Raw genomic sequence first — 23,968 nt, 5'->3', positions numbered from 1 at the left:
TATAAAGACCTGGGAGTAAATACTTCCATTATTGTTACCCCATACCAAACAATGCACTGACATTTATTAAGTATTGAGAATCTTTGCTGGACAAGACTCAGTGCCTAACACTTTCCTACTTAGATTCTAAGATGGGACATTTGATTATTTGAGTAGTATCTTTCCCTTGCCCACCTCACTCTAAGCTATATGAGGCTAGAAATGTCTGTCTAGTTTATTGATATAGCAACAGCATCTGATACATGTACTTAGCACACAGCACTCAAAAATGTTGAATGAATGAGTACTAGGGAATGAAGAGGCAAATGCAGGAGATACAAAATGATGCAAGTTGAAGTTTGCAGTGCTAATCAGTCTAGGTGGGTATGGGAGCACAGCAGATGCTATGTGCTTCATAGAAGGCACTTATGAATGGGAGTTGGTCTTCCAGTACAGTAACAAGTACCTGACAGTCAACTAAAACAGTGCTGTGAAAGGCAAAAGGCTGCATTCCTGCTATAGGTTAATTATTAGAAAATGGGCTTCAGAGCCTATACTATCTGGGTCCAAATGTCAGTTCTGCTACTTACCAGCTGAGTCTTCAGGTGATACCTGAACACCTGTTTCCTCACTGGGAATGTGAGTCCTGAGTAAGCAAATGCATGGTAAAAACGTACTAGTGTCTGGCTTTGAGTCGAAGCTGCATGAGTGTTAGCTGCTACTGTTTCCTGCCATTAAAGCAGACCCTCTCCATCCTCCAGCCCTAAGCCAGGTTCTTTAGTCTCAGCAAATCTTTTTTTTTTTTCTTTTTATCATCACACAGCTCCCATTCATTTGTTCCTACCATTTGCTTCTCTCACAGGGACTGATCATGTACCCTACTTTTCCTGCTTAGATTTTTATTGAACAAGTATTTTTATTACACTCATTATGTACCATATCCTATTCTAAACTAAATGCTCAAGAGATTTTTTCAAGTTTTATTTAGATGTAACTGACATCCAGGACTGCATAAGTTTAAGATGTACAGCAAAATGACTTGACTTACATAGGTCATGAAATAACTACAATAAGCTTAGTAAATATCCGTTATCTCCTGTAAATACAAAATGTTATTTTCCTTGTGATGAGAGTTCTCAGTATCTACTCTCTTAACTTTCATATATAGCACACAGCAGTGTAACTATAGTCATCAGGCTGTACATTACATCCCTAGTCCTTATTTATCTTATCACTGGAAGATCGCAGATTTTAATTCCTAGTCCCCAGGGCAACCCTCGGAAGTCAGTTACCATTTTTCAGATGAGAAAACTGAGGCCAGGAGACTTCAGTAACTTGCTGAGAGCACTCAGCTGGGAAGTGATCCTGCGAGGATTCAAACACAGGTATGCCTAGTTCTGAATGCTGCATTCTGGAACCCAATAGCCACACTGACTTTCTGCCTCACAAAGTCCCCAATCATTCTCTGAGCCAGGCACAGCTTTGCCAGCTAGAGCTGAAACTGCTTGAGGGAGGGACAACCAGGTTCCTGCCTCCCAGCATCTTTGTTTTTCTGAGGAGAGCAGAGCCATGTAATAGTGCAGCCTGCTGAGGCCCAGATAGCCCTATAAGAACTGAGAGGTTGCACAGCATAGTCAGGGAAGATATTCCAGCTCTGCTTCAAACTCCCCACCATAGGAAGGGAATAGAGGCACACCCATGCCACCCCCTGGGTTGTTGCTGTTCCCAACACACATTTCTTTTGTAGGAGCCCAGGGCATGGAGCTAGAGATAAATTCTTGAGCAAGACATTTGCAGCCCTTGAGTCTGGGATGGTGTTGGGAGACAAGCACGGGCATAGGCCATTTCTAAACAATGTTGTGAGGGAAGCCCACACAGCTCCCAAATCCCAGGCTGGGCTGACTGAGGGAAAACCTAGCCAGTGAGGGCTTCTAAATGCAAGTAAGTATTAAAAGGGAATGAGCAAGATGGGTGGGAGTTGGCTGTGCCCAAGGATATTCTCTGAAGGTGAGAGGGCAAAATGGGTTTTTCAGACATGATGGGCCAACCCTCCAGACCACAACTTTATGGAAAAGTTTTTATTAGCCCATTTTTTAGATGAGAAAATGAAGGCTCAGGAAGTACCTTGCTTGAAGTTACCCTGCAAGTAAGTGCAGGTTGTTCCAACACATCCACCACAGATTCTGGGAACAGAGCCTTTTATAAAACATGCACATCAAAGGATGATGCAGCTGGTGGGCAGATTTATAGACCCAACTTCTCACGGATGGTCTGGTACTGTCACTGACCATGGGAAAAGTTACTTGAACTTTCTGAGCTCTAATTTCCACATCTGTTTTCATCTGCCAGAGGTTCCTTTGCACTTCTATTGGCGAATGGAGTAGATTTGAATATGTCTCAAGTCAGAAGTTGCACATTAGTAGCCTAGATTAAATACAGCCCTTGGAGGCACAGAGAGCCAGTGATTTTAGACAGACTTTACAGATGAAGTTTAGAGTGGTTTATTACTTGCCTTAGTTTGCATAGCTGAAACGTGGCAGAGCCAGGATTTAAACTATGGTGATCTGGATTCAGTGTCCATGGTCTTAAAGCATCACACTCTGACTGCCTTTTTTTGTACAGAGAAATGGCAATGGACATTCAGCCTCTGTCTGGGAGACATCAGGGAGTAGTGAGAACTACAGTGAACTACAGAGTCCATGCCTCAACCAAAGGAATGCTTCTGTGATTGATTCTGGGTAAGGCCAGTGAACATTTTGTGCCTCAATTTTCTTTTTTGTAAGATGGGCAAAATAATTATGCCCATTTCATTGGCTTATCTTGGAGACTAAGCTAACATGCCTAGCACACAGTAAACATTACAGAAGTGTAAGCTATTACTACTGTTGCTATTTGAGAGTTGACTTTTGTCTTAAACATTCATAACACTCACTTAAATATGGTAAGGTGAGCTAGGTACACCCTGATGATCAGGTTCTGACAGCATCTCTGGGGCCTTTTCCTCCTCCTTCTGAGTAACATCAAGGTTCATGGAGGGATCGAGGAAAATAACCAAGGTCTCCAGACCACAAGCCCTGAGCTTCATGCATCAGCAACAGAAGCTGGCTGCGGAAGCCCCTCAGTGAGCTCATGGTTACCATCGGCCGCTAGGCTGAAAAGAATGTGAGGTGCCATGGGCAGCCTTCCAGGGACCCAAGAAGGGAGGCCTCATCCTTTCAGGATGTCTCAGGCTTCAGATAAAACCCTTCCTGTGTTCCAGCTCATAGCTGGCAGGGGAAATCGGCAATGACTGATTGCAATGGGTAAGTTGTCGAAAAGATGTGTGTGTGAATCAAATGCTAGCTAGCGGAGGCAAAGCATGCATTCAGGAGGCTGGTGGGAAGACGAGCAAGTCCACAACATTTGTTTTGCACCTACTATAGACTTGGCTCTGGGCCAGGCATTCAGGAGGCAATGAAGTTTACCTGTATGTAGTGCTTCTGAGCACCATGACAGCCTTTATGTCTCTTTATCCTTGGAACAATCCTGTATTGCAAGCAGGACTTATTCCCTGGGTTTAAAGATGGGTAATAGCAGAAAGTTTGTTTGCAATTACAAAGCATTACAGGAACTAGATACCTGCTGGCCAAACTTATTTCCTTTTCCACCTGGGCACCAAGCTGGACTACTTTTCCCAACAGCCCTTGTGGTTGGGGGCAGCCATGTGGCTGAGTTCAGGCCTCTGGAAGGAATGAAATGCTAGTGAGAATGATGCATGGACCTAGATCTTTCCATAGAGTCTGCTTCCTTCTCTTTCTCATCAGCTAGCAGATGCAGACAGCCTGCAGAGGATTCTGAGGACCTAGGGAGGATGGAGCCACAAGATGAGAGGGGCCCACCTGGGCACCTGAGTAAACTGACAAAGTTCTGCCACATGGAACTCTTGAGTGAGAAATGGGCTTCTTTTGCATCAGGCCACCTAGTTTGTTTTCCCACAACAATTAGCCTACTCTGATACACAATAAGACCAGGACATGTGTTTTAGAGGCCTTTCGCCTTTACATCTAATAGTTTTCCACCCTCTTCCAAATAAACAAAGAACCCTTTATGTTTGTAGGGTCTTTGGATTTTACAAAGCATTTGGGCAAGTGATGGGTCAGTCCCTTCTTCCACACCACTAACCACTGGGCTGTGACTCTCATCTACTATGGGAGGGTGTCTGGGCTAGCCACAGCTCTGGTACCCATTATATAGTAACAGGTACCCTTCTCAACCAGTTGTGGGAGAAAATTAAGCCCTTAATCCAAAGGCATCCTTGTATGTGATGAGTTAACTTCTCTCCTATCCATCTGCAAGGGTACGAGTTATGTACCATGCCTGGGAGAACTGTGAAAACAGACACTCTCATAGTTTTCTATGTTCTGTGATTCAGAGGAGGATCCCCCAATTGCAAGCCACTTCCCTTCTCTGAGTTTTGGTTTTCTCATCTGTAACCCCACAGGGTGGAATCAGATGAACTTGAGAGTTTCTTGTCAGCTATAACTTGCTATAATCTCATTCAAAAAAGCAATTATTTTGGTTCCAGGATGGGTCATTTTTCCACATTATTTCATTTAGTCACAAAATGAAAAGGAATAAGATTTTTTTGGGGAAAAATAAAAGAGCAATTGGAATTCTTCACTGTTAGTTGCTTTTCACAAAAAGTTAGTATTCAATATGCTTTAGGTGGGTGGCAAGCCGATGTAGAATATTCTGTTAGCTTGTGACTTCATTGAGCCTACAACCTAGTTGGGAAGACAACTACTACATGTACAAAACTAAGAAACATCCTAGAGAGTGAGGCATGGAGTCTAGATGGTCAGTTAGCAGAGGGAAAACCTCCACTTTATCTCCCCTGACCTGCCTCCAATTACTGATTCTCTATGCGCGCAATTAAATTCCAGGCACTTGCTGCATCCCAGACACTAGTGAGGTGCTTTGTCTTCATACTTCATTTCACACTCATAGGAGCTCTGCTAAGGGGACAAGAATGTCCTTGTGCAAAGAAGAGTGATACAAGAGGCACATGGATATTAATTCACTAATCCAAAGCCCCCACTCAGGTAATGTGAAGCAGGTCTGTATGGCTGCAGAACCCGCATGCCTTCCCCTTTGCCCCTGCTCCACTCTAGGCACAGCTCTGCCCAACTCTTTTTTTTTTTTTTTTTTCTGCCCAACTCTTCTAGCTGTTCTCACTTTCCCAGCTCTTGAAGGAGAGATACTGGCATCCTGCCCTTTGACAGTCAAGAATAACAGTCAGATTGCTGGGGAAAGCTCAGCTTGCAGGGTGCCCCTGGCTGAGAGGTCCCATATTCAGCAGAGGTGTGCAGCAGGGCAGGCATCAACAGAGTCCTCAACACACTAGCTGACAAGTCTCTGAGACAATTCAGCCAGAGGTTTGCACAGCTGGAGGCCTTGGGGACAGGCTTGGGAGCAGCTGAAATGAACTGACCCCATCTGGAAGCAGAGCCTCCTCCAGGGACAAGGAGGGAGGAAAGGAGACAGGAAGTGGCTGATCTGCCTGTTCTCAGGAAGCTGCAAGGCCTGAGAGAAGCCATTCCCTGGAAACTGAAGATCTGGAGTTTCTCAACGTGTGCTCCTGGGACCCCCTGCATCACATGCACCTGGCATGTTGGAAAAGGAGATTCTCAGGCCACAACATAATGAATCTAAATCCTCGGGAGGGGAGAACAGGAATCTGCATGTTAGAATAGCTCATTAGACAGTTGTGACGCTCACCAAGGTTTAACAAGTGAAAACCCCACTTCTCTGAAATAATTACACCCAGTTCTTCCTTAGTAGCACTACTCATTTCTGCCATTTTGCCCATCAGTGATCCTTAAACGTAGGGAAAAAATAATCAAAAGGTTAATATCTCTTGTGCTCACCACCTGCCCATATTCTTCTAAACACTAGATGGATCAACTCATTTAAAATCCGCACTGCATCCCTATAGTATAGGCACTACCATTAGCTTCATATTACATATAAAGAAATTGAGGCATAGAGAGGCTAAGAAACTTTTAAAAGTCACACAGTAAGTGGCTGATCCAAATACTGACCCAGGCCATCTGGCTCCCAAACTGGAGCTCTTAATCCCAGTGACACACACACACTGCAGGGAGGTTCCATTTATGGAAAACCCACTGGGTGCTGGATTCTCTGCCCAGGCACTTCAGGCATTAAACAGACTTTCACTGAATGTCCTCTATGTGCCAGTAACTGTTCTAAGTAAGCTCTGGCCAGCCCAGGACTAGGATGAGGTAAGTGAAGCATTCAACTTGGGCATAAAACTTGTGGGAGAGGTGCCCTAAAATTCAGTAATCAAGATAAATAATATTTAAATGGAATATTTAAAGAAACCAAATCATCAATCTATGGTCTATGGGTTGGCCACCTGTTTTTGTAAATAAATTTTTATTAGAGGGCAATAATATAAAAGCAAAACACTCAAAAAACGCATGCCCTAATGGAGCTCACAATAACAAATGATATCACCCTTAGCACAATGGCCCCAAAAGGGAGGTATTAATACCATTACTGTTTCACATACACTAATCTCCCTCTGGGTGGCTAACGATTATGAAGGCTGACAATATGCCAGACACTGTTTTTATAAGTACCTTACAAATATTATTTTATTTCTCACAACCTCATTGTTGTCAGAAATCATCCCCATTTTACATATGGTAAAACTAAAGCACAAATTATAAAGCACAAGTTTTATAATTTGTCCAAGGTCAACACAACCAGTAAAAGGCAGAGCTAAAATCTGAACCCAGGCAGCCACACTCCAAAGGCCATACTCTTTTAACCAGAGAAGTATGTAAGTATGTAAACTACAACCCATAGGCCAAATCTGGCCAAATCCAGTCCACCACCTGTTTTTATAAATAAAGTTTAATTGGCACACAACCATACTCATCCATTTACGCATTATGTAGGTCTACTTTCATGCCACAATGATAAAGTGTAGTGGTAGTGACAGAGACCATATAAGCTGCAAAGCTGAAAATAATTGCTATCTGGCCCTTAATAGATGAAGTTTGATAAGCCCAACCCTCAACCACTGTAGAATACCCTGTGATCAGCACAGAAGCTCAGAGAGTGAAGTTAAGGGAACAGAGATGGATTAGGCACTCAGGTGTGTCTCTGAAGACTATTACTTTTCAACTCTCCCTGGCTACAGACTCCTCGATGAATGCCAATACTTTCTTGTTTCCCAGAGTTTGGCACAATGCCTGGCCCAGGGAAGGTCCTCCATAAATGTTCACTGAATGAATGAATGCTCAAGCCTTAGCATATCATATTGTGATGAAGTCTAGAGGAACGATTAGATGGACCCTAACTGGGAATGTCTAACCTTTCTGTCATATCCATTACAACCCAAGACTCACAGGGTCTTGTTGCTATGGTAATCTGCCCTGATAGCCTAAGTTGATGGGAAGGCTTAAAGTGTTCTAAGGACGCCTTAATTATCTGTACCCAGTATGCTGTCCATCCCAGATTAGATAAACTCAATGGTCTTCATCTAAATCCAATGGTTAAACACTCTACCTAAGTTGTTTTGCCCTTGACACTAGAGGGCAGGATCCTAGCCTTAGGACCTAGTCTCAATCAAGAATGGAGATTTGAGAGTTGGGAGAAACCTGGTTAAATCCTAGCTCCTTCTCACCCATCAGCTATGTGACCTTGAATGAGTTCCTTCACCTCTCTGAACCTCAGCCTCCTAACCTATGCCATACAGTTTACCACAGGGGGAGAGGATCTATGCACAGCTAGCAAGCACAGGCCACTGAACAGGCCTCAGCGGATGGCTGCAACTCTTTGTTATGATGGAGACAGTTTAGGAGAGCTGTCTGCTGAAAGACCCCAAATCCATTATGCATGTTTTATCTTTGTGCTCCCAGGGTCTTGAATAAACAATGTCTTCATCCAGTTTTTTAAAAGACACTAATTCCGCCTCAGAATAACCACCCCCTCCCACCCCAGCTGAAATTTGGCCGGCTCTATGCCTGGCTGCTGGCCTGAATTTCCAAACACTGTTGGTTTAGCATTTCTCAAATGTATCCCATTAACACTATGAACCTGTCAGCCCTCCCTCCTCTCTGCGCTCAGGTCTGACCTGCACAGCGAGAGATGGAGCCAGCAGTGTGAAGTCAGCCTCATGGACTTGCCTTTGAGAAACAGGGTGGTGCCAGGGTCAGACTGCCTGGGACTGGGAGCACCTGTCAGCATTCACATGAGAGGGTGCACCCAGGTCAGACACAGACATAGGCAGTGTGCTCAGAAACTGAGAGGAAGTGTGTTGGAATGAGGGGCTCTGGGAAATGTGAGCAAAATACATTCTCCAGGTTGCACTTGAGGAAAAAAACAAGACCCTGAAAGAAGCTTAGCAAAAAACAAGACCCTGAAAGACGCTTAGCAAAAAGCCACTGCTCTGGGAATCAAGAAGTAGCTCTGTCCTGGCATGGTCTTCAACTCACTCGCTGCATATCTTTGAGCAAGGTACCTCCCCTCTCTATGGCATATTTACTTAAAAATGAATGGGTTAAGGTGGGCCATGTGTTTTTAAACTCTTGCTCGGCAGCAGAGCTCTTTTTAAAACAAATTTTCACTTGGAATTTTAATATATAAATGAAATTGGAACTGATTCTCTGGATAAAGATGGTTGAGTGTGAAGGGGGGAGAGGGAATCCTGCCCACTCAGCTCTCAGACCCAACAATTTGAAAGAGACCAGGAGGTACCTCTGTGGAATGGGGTTCAAGAACCACATGACATGACAGCTGATCTACAGAATCTCATGCCCTGGCAGCCTCTGACCCTGGTAGCTGTCACTGCCATTGCTGATAAAAGCAATAACTTTTATTTACTGAAAACTTTCTTTGTGCCAGGGGCTGGAATTCACTTCCACGTGCATTACTTTGAGAGTTAAGAGAGAGCCATGATTTAGATCCCAGCTTCACCAATTTAGCAGCTGTGTGACCTTGGGCAAGTTGGTTAATCTCTCTATGCTTCAGATTCTTCATCTGGAAAATAGGTTGTTCAGAGGACTAAAGAAATTAATCTCTATAGTGCCTATAACAGCAGCAGGATGTAGTTAGCCATTTTTATCATGACTGCATAAATTATATATTTAATCGTTGTAAGCATAAGTCTGTTTCACAGGTGAGGGAACTGAGGCATGGAGAGGGGAAGTGAGTGACCCTAAGTCACACAGCTCATAAATGACAGAAGGAGGACCTGAATCCAAGTTTGCTCAACTGCACAGACTGTGGTCTTAACACAAACTGCTTTGCTATTGACCCTGAAGGTCAGAGTCTTAGTCATAATAATCTGCATAAGGAATTCTAAGCCTAGGTGGAAGGGAAGTTAATGATTACTACAGTAATTTATGCCCATATGAATTTTGGTATCACAGGTCCAGAGTCTGGGCATATTAGTGAATGAAGGTCGCAAGCAGAGACTGGGAGATGTGTGGTTGCCAGAGCCCAAGTCTATCTGACAGGGTTTTTTTTCTCCACGCCACATTCACCAGCCTTTCCTACTGACATAGACATCTTTGTGTAAATCAGAAAAAGGCCAGAAGTACAGGTGAACAGAGAGAAGAGGCAGACCCTCCAAGGGTACCACGTGCCTTTGAGCAGTGCACAAGCCGCACAATCTTACACAATGACCCTTACTTTTCTCGCCTTAGTATTTGGTACAGAGAAGCACAGGGAGAGCATAAATTTGGCTGGATGAGAGACAAAGGATGGTCTCAGACTTGCCCTGATGCATGTAGTAGCCCTGGATGAGAGGAGGGACCATGCAGCCAGGCTGTGCAGTCAGGAAGCTCTGGGTAATCCCAAGCGCCCAAAGCAAAGGCAAGCCACACAGTCACTTTATCTCTTTATGTTTTTTTCTCTCAGCATGGAGGGTGGTAATAAAAGATGGCTGTATAGCTCTCTCTGGGGAGCTGAATGGAAGCCAAACCGTCATATGGTGAACAAATGCTCCAATTGCCCAACTGCAGAGCTGCTGTTGCATGTTATTAAAATGGCAACAACCTCTCCCCTGACCTCTGACCCAAGGAAATGGGTAGTCACCAGCCCACCCACCCAGAGAGCCCCTGTGCCCTGCCACCAACAGAGGCTCAAGCACTGGCTCCAGCATTAAGAAAAGGCAGGGGGGGTGGTATCGTTTTAAGAACATAATCTTTACATTCAGCCAGAGCTGGATTCAAAAGCCAACCCCACCCCTTGTGAGTTGTTGGACATTCGGTAAGATACTGAACCCTTCTGAGCCTCAATTTCCCAAGCTTATCATACTGATCATACAGGGAGGATGTAAGAATTAGATATAACAAATGCAAAGTGCCCAGCATAGTGCCCGAGACATAGTAAGAGCTTAAAATAGCTCCACAGATAGGTCCTTTCACGTAATGAAGACTGGCTGCAAGCCCACTGAGGACCAGGTGTAGTGAATATCATATAGGAGGGTTTAAGTGATTTCTCTAGAGGAGTGACACTTGACCGGAGACCTGAAAGCAGAGCAGAAATTTTCTAGGTGAAATAGGGAGGAAACAACTTTCCAGGCAGAGGGAACAGAATTTGTGAAGACCAGTGATTGGAAAAAAATGGATTGAAGACCTGAGGAAAAGCTGGTGACACTGAGGAGGCAGCCAGGGGTGGGGTGGGCAGGGACTAGAGCACATAGCCTCATGAAAGGATTTTGACTGACGTAGTGACATCATCAAACCAGAGTATTAAAAGGTTGATTCTAAAGAGGGTACACAGGGACGACCGGGTGGCTCAGTGGTTGAGCGTCTGCCTTCGGCTCAGGGCGTGATCCCAGGGTCCTGGGATCAAGTCCTGTATCAGATTCCCCACAGGGAGCCTGCTTCTCCCTGTGCCTGTGTCTCTGCCTCTCTCTGTGTCTCTCATGAATAAATAAATTAAATATTTTAAAAAGTAAAAATAAAAAAATAAAAAGGATACACATTGCATGATCTTAACTATACAATATCCTGCAAAAGGCAAAACTACGGGGGCACTTGGCGAGATGAGCACTGGGTTATGCTATATGTTGGCAAATTGAACTCCAATAAAAAAATTTTTTTTAAAAAAGGCAAAATTATAGAGACAATAAAAAGATCAGTGGCTGGCAGGGGTTGGGTGGGGGGAGGAATGAATAGGAAGAGCACATGGGATTTTTAGGGCAGTGAAACTGTTTTATAGGATACATGGTAGATATACGCCATGATACATTTATCAAAATCCACACAATGTGCAACAAGGAGAGTAAACTCTACTGTAAACTAGGACTTTGGATGATTATGACATGTCAGTGTAAGTTCAAATGTAACACTCTGGTGGTGGATGTTGATAGTGGCAGGGGCTGCGCACCTGTGGTATTTGGGAAATCTTCTGTACCTTCTGCTGAATTCTGCTGTAAGCCTAAAACCTCTCTATAAAAGTAAAGCCTAGGGGCACCTGGGTGGCTCAGTGGTTGAGCGTTTGCCTTTGTCTCGGGACATGATCCTGGAGTCCCAGGATCAAGTTCCACATTGGGCTCCCCTCAAGGAGTTTGCTTCTCCCTCTGCCTGTGTCTCTGCCTCTCTCTATGTGTCTCTCATGAATAAATAAATAAAAATCTTAATAAAAAAATTAAAAATTAAAGTCTATTAGTTAGAAAGGAAGGAAGGAAGGATGGAAAGAAGGAAAGAAAGAAAAAAAAAAAAAAGGAAAACTTACCCTGGCTGCTATGTACAGAATAGACTGGAGTGGGCAGGGAGAATGGGGAGGACCAGTTAGGTTTTTTGTTTTTTTGCTGAGCTCCTTAGACAAGTCACATAAGCTCTGAGGGCTTCAATTTCTTCATCTGTGATATGGGGACAAGCATATAAAGTGACACAGTGTACTGGAAAAACCTTGCAGAAAGCCTGGCACAAGACAGGCATTCAGTTCACACTAGCCTAATGTGAAAGAATGAGTATGACAATGTAAAGAATCGGAAAGTGTGTCAGGACACAAAAGCTCTTTATGTGGTGGTAGTGGACATCCTGCGATGGTAAAACACAGGTAGCTTCACAGCAGGTAAACACATCTCACCATTTATTAGCAGAGGCAAAAGTATTTATCAGAGTGCTGCCCCAGTGCTAAAGCTGTTTCATGCTTTGGGGAAAATCAGTGGCAATAACTGTAAGATTTGTTGAGAGCTAACTCTGTGGCAGGTACTGTTTTAAGTGTTTTATGTGAATAAGCCCATTTCATTTCCTCAACCAGGCCTTGCACTAAGCACTGTAATTATCTTTGTTTTGTATCCAGGGAAACTGAGTCACAGAACAATTCATCAGCCTGCACAGTGTAAGTGACATAGTGGGCTTAAAAGATTGAAAGATACAAACTTGAGTTAACTGGGGAAATAGGCTGTGCCAGCACAGAATGGTTATAAGATGGCACCAAACAGACCAGCCACAATCAATGATTACATCATGTGGGAAGCAGTATGGTTTAGCTGTTAAGAGCAGGCATTAGAATTAGCCTGCCTGGGTTTAAATCCTGGCTCTTCCACTTTCTGTGTGACCTTGGGCAAGCTTTTCAGCTATTCTTTGACTCAGTTTTCACATCTGTAATAGGGGGATCACAACAGGACATATCATATCATGAGTTGTGTTGAGGATTAAATGAAATGATAAGTTACGGGGCACCTGGGTGGCTCAGTTGGTTAAGCGTCTGCCTTCGGCTCAGGTCATGATCTCAAGGTCCTAGGATCGAGCCCCGAGTCAGGCTCCCTGCTCAGTGGGGAGTCTGCTTCTCAGTTTGCCTCTGCCCTTCGCCGTTCGTGCTCTCTCTCTCGCTCTCTCTGTTCTTGCTCTCTCAAATAAATAAATAAAATCTTTAAAAAAAATAAATGATAAGATGGATGTAACTCACTAGCTTATTATATGGAGAATAGTAAGAGATCAATATATGTTTCAGAACAAAGAAGGACAATAAGAATTTCTGAAAGCATAAGCCTGAGGCTTCAAACAAAGGGTAGGACTCAAGCCCAATGGTTATCACGTACAATGCTAGGTGCCAGCTAGCTGCAATGATGAAAGCAACATGTCTACCCTTGAGGACCTCTCAGCCTGGTGACAGGGAAGTGGGCTTAAACAAAGAAAATAAAACAAAAGGAGGAATATAAGAATCAGTCACTCATTCAACCAAAATAGTGCCAGCCACTATTATAAGCACTAGGGATATAGTGACTTGTAAAACAGGTGAGATTCGTATACTCAAAGAGCTTATATTTTCATGCTGGAGACAGATAAGGAACACTTTTGTAGGGGCCTTGCAGACCATGGTTAGGACTGTGAATTTCACTCTAAGAAGGATGGGAAATCTTTGGCAGATTTTAAACATGGGCTTGGTATCTGATTAAATTTTGGAAGAATCACTTTGGTTGCTGTTTGGAGTATGGATTGAAGGGGAATTAATGTGTCCTCAGACTCTCCACTGCTGTTTTCATCAAGAGATGGGGTCTCCTTAAATCTAGTTTTCCCCTGTGCCTGTCTCTGGCCACTAGAACATGGCAGCAGTAATGTTGTGTACCTTCTAACTCTGCCTTGAAGACACTGACACCTTCCACCCCTCTTGTAACCTGACCTCTTGAAAACCAGCTGCCATATGAGAAGTCTGACTCTCCTGAGACTGCACTCCTATGAGGAAGTGGATTAGCCATGTGGAGAAAGAGGGGTCAGTCAGGTGGAGGGACACTGAGGTACCAAGCCTGAGTATGAAGCCTACTTGGGCCTTCCAGCCCAGCCAAGCCACAAGCTGCATGCAAGCCCAACCAACACTGCTTGCAGCAGAAGTACTGCCTGACCAAGTCCAGATTCCTGACCCATAGATTGCAAGCAAATAAAAATGGTTGTGGCTTTAAGCTGCCACTACGTTATGGGGAAGTTTGTTATATAGCAATTGAGACGTGGGTGATGGCAGAAGCAAGGAGACCGGTGAGGAGGGTACTGCAGAAATCCATGAGACAGAGAAAGGTGAGTTGGCCTATGGTAGGAATGTCCCAGAAAAAAACTGCCCATCTTAATATAACATCTGATGTTTATATATGACTTTATAGTCTATCAAATATGACCATATATATGACCTCCTTTGATTCTATCAATTGTCCTTCATTTACAAATGAGGAAACAAGCTCAGAGAGGAAATAATTATTGCTCTAAAGCCCTACAGGCAGTAAGTGCTAGAGACAGACTTTGAACATACAACATCTCAGCAAGTTCAAATTTGTTTAGTATATGTCACTAAAATTTTCACTTATTTTAAAACTACATAAAATAAAATCATGTAGCATCCTGTGTTGCAGCTGTCTGCCTCCTGCTCCTTTCCATTTGGCTGGTTGTACAATGGTTCTTAAAGTGGGGTCCAAGGAACTGGTATTGGAATCTAGTAGAGAAAGCTCGACAAAATGCACATTCCTGGGCCCTGCCCAGGAATCAGGCTTTCTGCTAATGGGGCCTGAGCATCTGCATTTTAATAAGCAGGGCAGAAGTTTCCCAAATTCATCACCTTCACAGGAAATTGGAAAGTCATTGAATTGGTGGATCTACACACCCTGAGGAAGCAGGTGGACTTGCTTAAATGCAGAGAGAGAGTCTGAAAACAGTTCAGCAGAATAAATGATCACTGCATGCATGTTGTGGGGTTCTTCTCACTCTACCATGTTGCCTGGGGTGGGGAGGGGGACCTAGATCGTCTCCTCCTCTCCCTCCCTCCTTCTACCAGGCTTATCCTGAGAAGCCAGGAAGGAGAGAGTGTGCAAGTGATGGGGTGGCAGGGCGAGGAAGGGGCAGAGTGCGCATTTGGAGAGTGGACACTGGTGGCAGACCTACCCTGTTTTAGTCCCTCCAAGTAGGCATTATTTCCATTTCACAATTGAAAAACCTGGAAATCAGGAGGTGGGGTTCCTCATGCAGCCATACAAAGAGCAAGTGGGGAGTCAAGATTGGAACCCAAGACCACCACCTGACTCTGACCCTAAGGTTTTCCCCTAAGGTAGCAGAATTGTATGATAACAAAATCACAGTACTGTGGACCCTGCTCCTCTACTCATTAGCTGTGTGGCCTCCAACTAGGCATTCCCCTTCTTGCAAAGTGTCCATTTCTTTCAAAAGCAGATGAAATTACCTGCCACTGAGAAGTACCGGGTACCCAGTAGCCTTTCAGTAAAAAGTAATTGCTTAGGAATGAGAAAAGGCCAGGACACCGAAACCAAAAGGGTGAAGTGACCATCAGGGCAATTTCTTTTCTTTTTCTTTTTTCTTTCTTTCTTTCTTTTTTTTTTTTTTTTTTGAGACAGAGAGAATGAGAGCAAGTGTGGGGGAGGGGCAGAGAGAGCGGGGAGAGAGAATCCCAAGCAGGCTCTGCCTTCAGTGCGGAGTTAATGCGCAGCTCAGTCTCGCAGCTCAGTCTCACGACCCAGACAGCATGATCTCAGCCACAATCAAGAGTCGGAGCCACCCAAGCACCCCATGTGCAGCTTCTTCCACAGTAAACTGTTAGGCTGGGAGTGGGTCCCCCAAGGGAACATGAAATGGGACCCAGCACCAGAGCCATTCCCAGGAGGGGCTATAGCATGTGGGAAGGTGCAGAAGATTGCGTGGTCTTGCAGGCCTCTCCCACCCCCAATTTCTGTGATTCTGGGAATCAGGAGCCACACTGTTTTTCTCTGTCAGAGTGCTGCTCCTTCTCCTGGGGGAGTTGGCAGATCTGCCGCTGGCCCGTTGGCTGGAGACGCATGGGCAGCAGAGCCTGGCATTTCTTTACAGACTCTCACTGTCTCTTTCTTATGCAGCTTTCTTCCCGTTCCCACGCCCCACCTCTGCAAGTCCCCAGGGATCCTGCTTTCTCCTGCAGTGGTGAGGGCAAAGGCCCTGGGTGAAGAGATAGATCGGAGCCTTCCCCCTCCAAGGCTGCTGGGGACCTCAATGATTCATTGTCTCTGGCCTCCCAGACCCCAACCCCTCCCAGGGAGAGGAGGAGGTGGGCGGTGTGCTGGTCAGCAAGTCCGCGCCCAGTGCAAGCTACTGCTTTACTTTGCAAAGTTGTGGGATTCTTATTCATTCGAAGAGTCGGCTGGTCCTGAATGCTTTCAGCAAAGATTTAGGCACTTTGCCAGGCACTGGGGGTACAATTCAGAAAAAGAGTCCTTAACCTGATCCTCAAGGAAGGTCCAGTCCAGTGGGAGACAGGGGAATTAAACAATAATGATCAGTTGAAGGCTGGTTCATTCCTTTACTTACTGAACAAATAGTTATTGAGAACCTTATTATATGTGATAGGCAGTGTTCTAGGGCCTGAGAATACAGTAATAACAAAACAAAGTCCCTGCCTACAGTCTTCTGTCCTAGAAAATAATACAATAAAATCTATTACATCTTATTTATATTATGTTAGCTATCTATTGTCTAGCTAGCTGGCCACCTACCAATCATCTATAATTTCAAGCAGGAATAAATGCTTAAAGAAAAAAGTGTTCAGTTAGGCCTCGAGAGCAGAGATAATATATAGTCTGGCAAGTCTCTCTGAGGAGGCAGGATTTGATCAGGAATTTGAAAGAAAGTGAGAAGGTGGGGCATGGTAATATTTGCAGAAGTGTTTCAGGATGAAGAAAGCAAGTGTAAAGACTGCACTAGGCCCTGCTCTATCTACTTCATACAAATCACTACTTCATACAAATCACTCAAGTGGAGTAAGGACCACTTCTTCCCTCTTTACAGACTGGGAAACCAAGAGCTAGAAAGGTGCAGAGGTCCAGGGCCCTGAGGCTTGTGGAAGGTGGGCTTTGGACCCACCCCAGGCAGCTATCCCTCACCTTCACCCATGTGCATGTCTGCCACCAAGAGAGAGGGAAACTCCTCCCACTCCATAGGGCTCACTCTGCTCACTTCATTTCAATTTCTATTTAAGTCACTTTCCCAGCTCACACTTCCTCAAATAGCAGTCCCTCTCTAGGTCTTCTTTTGCTTCAACTACTTCTCATGACCTGCCATTAGAATGCATATTTGTTTATTTGTTTGTTTTCCACTTTCTGCAATTTAGATCTCAGCTCCACAAAGGCTATTGCCTATTTTGTTCACTGTGGTATCCTCTGTGCCCGGCACATCTTTAATGAATAAATGAAAGGAAAGCAGGGAATGCTCAGTGGGTCTGTAACCATTTAGGAGAGCTAAAGGGAGAACTTTTCCAAACAGGCACAGGGACTGAGGTGGGAGCAGATCCTTCACTCTTCATAATACTTGCTGGTGTGTACTTGAGAGAGAGAGAGAGAGAGAGAGAATGAGCAGTGGGGAAGGGGAGAGAGAGAAGCAGATTCCCTGATGAGCAGAAAGCCTGATGAGGGACTTCAGATCTCAGAACCCAGAAATCATGACCTGAGGTGAAGGCAAATGCTTAACTGACTGAGCCACCCAGGTGCCCAATGGAATTTTAAATTCTAGGTTCATGAGGGTCAGAAGACTCTAGGCAATTATGTGTGAAATAAAGAGTAAAGGAACATTGTTTCACAATGTGCTCTGATAGGGTGTTTGAGAGTTCCCAGGACAGAGACAGGGAAGTTGAGAGCTCATCAGGAGCTAATGTGATAGGTGGTTTGAACAAATCACCCTCTTCCCAACCTTCCTAGCTACTGTTTGCCCATCTGTAAAATGAGGACACAAAGAAAAGGGAAGAGAGACTCTTCTAACTCTGGACTTCTAAGACTGAATAAAATATCCTCTCCTGTGGGACAGGTTGACACATCTGTCTTGCCCCAAGCATCTTCCCTGGAAACGGTTAAGACTAGGGTGGGTACCAGGGGGAATATCGGAGTCTTTGATGCCTTTCCTCAAGGTCTTGTGTTACTTATGCTTTCTGGCTCCTCTCTTCAACCCTCTCTGAGGTCTGACCTTCTAATGAGCGGATGCACATTATCAGCCACTGTGGTTTGAACGGGTGCCTGTAATTTAGTGTTGCCTAATGCTGGAAACTGAGAGCAGGGCTTGTGTAATTAGGCTGGGGCCTCATTAACGTCTGCCTCCTTGGGTATTTTTCATTCCTGATTTCTCCTGTCCTGCATTTTGAATCCCATCTGTCTGTATAGGCACGGCTGCCCTTTGTTATCACTCCACTGTGGAGCCAGTCTTGAATTTGGGCCCAGAACAGCCACGGCCATCACAAAGCATGAATCTTAACATGCCCTGGGATGGCCCCTGCTCTGCCTTCTAAATAGAATTTTGCAACTTTACTGAGAACCTGGATGTCTGGGTTGCTCTTAAGCACCTCGGGCTGCCTGGCAGCGCACCCTAGTTTGGGAATTTGACAGAAACCAGAGTAAGGGACTCTATCATTTTAATTGCTATAATTACTGATGATTTAACCAACTTGTATGCAATACTTTGCTATTTATAAAACATTACTAGAATCTGACCTTGAACAGAGACTTGGTCTGCTTTGTTCAGTGGTGACTTCCTAAGAGAGTCTCTTTTTGAGCCTCCTACCCTCATGCTGTGGGGCATCTGTGGAAGGCATCAATCCCGCTCACCAGTCTCTGCTTCTCTTTGGCCGAACTGAGGCCCCAGCAGGAGCCTGGAGGGCAGGGGAGGGAAGGGTGGTGGTGTTTCTTTCTCATGCCCACCCTGCTTCAGTACCATGACTCTGGAGGTGGCCATGTTCCTCCGCCACTGCTGGTTCAAGTGCGGGACTCTCCTGCTTAAGTCTAGGTGAAACCTACTAGATTAAATCTATTAATTCTATTTCCTCTCCTGCCCTTTCATCCCTAGGGATGATAATTGCTTCCTGCTGTTGTTACATTCTGGATGCATCACGTTTCCTTAGCCCCACACACTACTCTCTGTAAGTGGTTCCTTCGTTACAATATTTATATAAACCATTTGTGGGTGAATTCTGTTTTCTGCTTAGCTCCCATCTGATACAATGCTCAATATCTGGAATAAAGCTTGCAACCTAGCAAGCCCTTGATAAATATTTATGGAACAAATGAGTAAACTTTTCACCAAAACTATGTAAAATATGATTACCTTTTACAGATAAAGAAATGAAGGCTCAGAGAAGTGGATTCTCAGATCTGAGCAACACATTTCTGACGGAGAGCAACACACACATCCTATACCCAGGATGAGCTTACACCACACTCAATGTCTGGAGAAATCTCTGAGTCCTGCTGCTTCCTGTATAGACTCAAGAGTCCACACATGCCAGTCTGGGGTAGGCTTGACAGGGCCAGAGGCCATGGAATGGACGTGGGTACAGTGAGGAAGAGAATAACAGAGTCTCAGGACATAAAGACACTTGGAAATTCACTTGGCATTGAATCAGAAATCACGGTTCAAATCCAAGTGCTGCCTCTTCCTCTGCCCCAGCTTTATCGTGGTGTGACTGACCAATAAAAACTGCATATATTTAAGGTGTAAAACATGTTTTGATATATGTATATGTTACGAAATGATTACCACAACCAAGCTAATATTCTCCTCACCTGACATAGTTTACCACTTTCCCTCCTAAGAGCACTTGAAATCTGCTCACTCAGCAAATTTCAAGTATACGTTATTATCAACTAGTCACTATGCTCTACATTGTCCCCAGAACTTATTCATCTTATAACTGTGTGTACCCTTTAACCAATGTCTTCCCATTCCCCAAAATCTGCCAGCCCCTAATAACTACTATTCTATTATTTGTTGCTATTGGGTTTAGCTTTCTCAGAATCCACATACAAGTGAAATCATGTGTATTTCCCTGGTGTGTCTGAATTCACTTAGCATAATGTCTTCCAGGTTTATCTATGTTGTTGCAAATGGCAGGTTTCCTATTTTTTTTTAAGGCTGAATAATATTCTATTGTATATATACCACGTTGTCTTTACTCATTTATCCACTGATAAATATGTAGGTTGTTTTCACATCTTGGCTACTGTGAATAATGCTGCAATAAACGTGGGAGTGTAAATATCGCTTCAAAATATTTTCTTTTCTTTGAATATATACCCAGAAGTGGGATTGCTGATCCATATGATAACTCTATTTTTAATTTTTTTATTAAAAATTTAACCTCCATACTGTTTTCCATGGTGGCTGCACCAATTTGCATTCCCACCAATAGTGCATGAGGGTTCCCTTTTTCCTACATCCTCACCCACACTTGCTACCCTTTGCCATTTTTGTTAATAGTCATGTTAACAGGTGTGCTATGGTATCTCACTGTAGTTTTGATTTGCATTTCCCTGATGAGTGATGTTGAGCATCTTTTCATGTGCCAGTTGACCATTTGTATGTTTTCTTTAGAAAAACGTCTACTAATGAACAAGGGGTTGTGGAAGGGGAGGTGGGCGGGGGGTTGGGGTGACTGGGTGATGGGCACTGAGGGGGGCACTTAGTGGGATGAGCGCTGGGTGTTATGCTATATGTTGGCAAATTGAACTCCAATAAAAAAAATTAAATTAAAAAAAAAAAGAAAAATGTCAACTCCGGTCCTTTGTCCATTTAAAAAATTTGGATATTTGGTCTTTTGCTCTGCAGTTGTATCGGTTCCTTATATATTTGGGATATTAACCCCTTTACCAGACAGGTGATTTGCAAATATTTTCCCCATTCTGAATGTTGTCTTTTCATGTTGTTGATTGCTTCCTTTACTGTGCAGATTTTTTTTTTTTTTTAGTTTTACTTCTGTTATTTTTTTTTCTAGTTTCATGCAATTGTGGTCTAAAAAGATACTTGATATTATTTCAATTTTCTTAAATTTGCTAAAATTTATTTTCTAACTTACATAATCTATCCTGGAGAATGTTTCTTGTGCATTTGAGAAGAATATATATTTTGTTGCAATTGCATGCAGTGCTGTGTCCTTCTGTTAGGTCTATCTGATCTAAAGTGTAATTCAAGTCCAATGTTATCTTACTGATTTTCTGTCTCAGTGATGTAACTTAAGGGTACTGAAGTTCTCTACTATTATTGTACTGCTGTTTATTTTTTTTTGTACTGCTGTTTATTTCTTCCTTCAGACTTGTTAATATTTGCTTTTTATATTTAGATGTTCTGATGTTGGGTGCATAGATAATAATACATTTGCTATATCCTCTTGATGATCTGACTCCTTTATCATTATATAATGTCCATTGTTGTCTCTTGTTACAGTTTTTGACATAAAGCCTATTTTGTTTAATATAGGTATAGTGACACTTCTGTTGGTTTTCATTAGCATGGAATATCCTTTTCCATCCCCTTACTTTCAGCCTATGTATATCTTTAAAATAAGTGTTTTTAAACTTTCCTATAGGCAGCGTATTGCAGGATCTTGGGGGTTTTTTGTTTTTGTTTTTGTTTTTTAATTCATTCAGTCACTCTGTGTCTTTTGCAGAATTTAATCCATTTACTTTTAAAGTCGTTATTAATAGGTAAGGACTTACTATTGCCATTTTGTTAATTGTTTTCTGGCTGGTTTGTAGTTCTTTTGTTCTTTTCTTCTTCTCTTGCTGTGTTCCTTTATGGCTGAACATTTTCTATAGTGGTATGTTTTGAATTTTTCTTTTTTCTGTTTTGTGTATCTCCTATAAGTTTTTGCTTTATGGTTACCATGGAGCTTACATAAAACATCTTATAGTTAATAACAGTCTATTTTAAGCCATAACTACTTAACTTTGATCATATACAGATTCTTTTGTACTTCTCTCTTCCTACATTTTATGTTTTTGAGGTTGCAATTCACATCTTTTTATATTGTATATTCATTAACAAATTAGTATAGCTATAGTTTTTTAAATAGTCATTTAAAAGACACGAAACTTTTTTAAAAAAAAAAAGACGAAATATTATATGAGCATTAAAAGTGACTTACACACTAGTATTACATTATTAGAATATTCTGCATCTGACCAAATACTTAAACTTTATCGATGAATTTTATTCTTTCATATGTTTCATGTTTATCTAAGGACACTAATTAGTGTCCTTTCATTTCAGTAAATTCCTACCGACTAAAAGTCAGGTGCATGAATCTTCTCAATATTTTCCTACCAGATGGCTGTGGTACTTTTGCACAACACTCATAAGGAGGAACATACTGCCTCTTTAAGCAGCTCTATGAAGCAGTCTCCCCCGTGCTGAAGAGGTGGGTCCAGTGAAGTGGTGCCCCACAGGGGCTCTGAGGTCAAACTGCCTAGGTCTAAATACTAGCTTTGCCACTTACCGGCTGGAGACCTTGATTCCATTACCCAACTCACTGGTGCTTCAGCCTTCTTATCTAGAAAATGTGGATTATAATAGTACATACCTTATAGAGTTGCTGAAAGGATGAAATGAGTCAATACATGTTAAGTGCTTGGAACAGTGCCTTGCACGTAGGAAATGCTATAAAGTGTTTGTTAAATAAAAATTCATGAATTTTGTATGTGTAATTCAAGCTGGCTTAATCAAAAAGGGATATTTTTTGGCTAAGGTTTGGAGATGAATCTGGATCCAGGGCCTTCAATAACATCATCGGGTCATTCACTCTCTGTCCCTCCCTTGGCTATACTTTCCTTTGCCTTGGCTTCAACCCTAGCAAAACCTCAAGGGAAAAAAGAGATGGCCACCAGCAGCTCGAGGTATCCGTCCCACCAGCTCAGCAGCCCCAGCAGAATGCACTTGTGTCTCCCACTCAAGGGTTCCAGTAAAAGCCTCACAATGGATCCTCATTGGCTTGTCTTAGATCCCATTACAATATTCTGATTCAGTCTGACACCAAATGACATCAGCTCTAGACACCACACAGACTGTATACTGGGAAGGGGTCACCCATATGAAAAATCTAGATGTTGTGCCTCAGAGTAGAAAGGATGGATGCTGGAGAAAACCAGCTGTGGTCTGCTCTACCATCCATTCTGGTCAACTTTTCTGAAGGCACTTCTTATAAGCATGACTTCAGAAAATGTAGGCCTTGCTCATACTGCACATTTGAAAGTGATTAAAGTCATTTTCAGTGCAACACCTAAGTCTCTTTGAAAGCGTATATTGCAAGTCAAGAACTCTGCTCAACGTTCCTACTTTGGTAGACCACAGCTGGGCTTGAAACAGTACTATGTGGCAGAGGAAGATTCCTACTGACTCCGTCCCTTCCTGCAGGATACATCGTGAGTTGGGCTGGAGCTACCTGGTTTGTATGCACATTCTCTCAGGTCTGTGAACTTGTGGCTTGCCAAAACAAGCTGTCCAGCTGACTGTAAGCACCATCCTGGACTTGGACAGAATAAATCTCAACAGCTGCATGGACCCTGAACCCAGTGCTTTGGCTATATTGGCACTGCCCTCACAGCTCTGGTTACTCAAGGTATGGTCTTCTACCAACACTAGCAGCCTCTGGGAGCTTGCCCATACCCTTGCTGCTCAAGCTGAGGCTTCAGGTCTGACAGCATTAGCTTCACTTGGGAGCCTGTAGGTAATTCAGGATCTCAGGTGCTATTATTCGAAGACCTAATGAATGGAAATATGCATTTTAACAAGGTCTTTAGGGAGTTGACAGGCACTTAAAATTTGGAAAGCACTACTGTATTAGTTTTCTAGGGCCACCTAAGCAATGTACCACAGACTGGATGGCTTAAAACAATAGGAAAGTGTTCTCTCACAATTTTGGAGGCTAAAATTCTGAAATATAGGTGTCAGCAGAATTGGTTTCTTCTGAGGGCTGAGAGGGAATTTGTTCCATGTCTGTCCCTCCCTCAGGGTGACTGATAGCAATCATTGGCTTTCCTTGGCTTGTAGATACATCACTTCACTCTGTTTTCATCATCACATGGCACTTTTCCCTGTCTCTGTGTCAGGCAGCACACGTAGCCCCAGCTGACCCAGACCCAGTGCAGGGCCGATGTGAGAGCTTTCTGGGGAGGTTCTCCATCGGCCTACACACTGGAAACACCTAGGGAGTGTAAAAACTACAGATTCCCAAATCCACCTTC

At 43.4% G+C, this 23,968-nt stretch overlaps 1 protein-coding gene and 1 long non-coding RNA gene across 7 annotated transcripts in view; one reads left to right on the top strand and one right to left on the bottom strand.

Annotated features, from left to right (window-relative positions):
* LOC140642939 (uncharacterized) overlaps positions 1–20,341 on the top strand; it is a 32,270-nt gene extending 11,929 nt beyond the window's left edge. Inside the window, exons 4-6 of one of the 3 annotated variants that reach the window (XR_012039307.1) lie at positions 2,602–2,717; positions 18,801–18,873; positions 19,068–20,341. This is a non-coding gene — a long non-coding RNA (uncharacterized lncRNA). Of the gene's footprint in view, positions 1–2,601; positions 2,856–18,800; positions 18,874–19,067 lie in introns of those variants that run through there. The other 2 variants (XR_012039305.1, XR_012039306.1) reach the window with 2 other exon arrangements.
* SYN3 (synapsin III) overlaps positions 1–23,968 on the bottom strand; it is a 452,196-nt gene that overhangs the window by 339,969 nt on the left and 88,259 nt on the right. The window lies entirely within an intron of this gene.

Source organism: Canis lupus, chromosome 11, assembly GCF_048164855.1.
Source record: "Canis lupus baileyi chromosome 11, mCanLup2.hap1, whole genome shotgun sequence".
NCBI lineage: Eukaryota > Metazoa > Chordata > Mammalia > Carnivora > Canidae > Canis > Canis lupus.
Note: the sequence above shows the minus strand (reverse complement) of the source record. Positions and strands in the feature narration are given on the sequence as shown.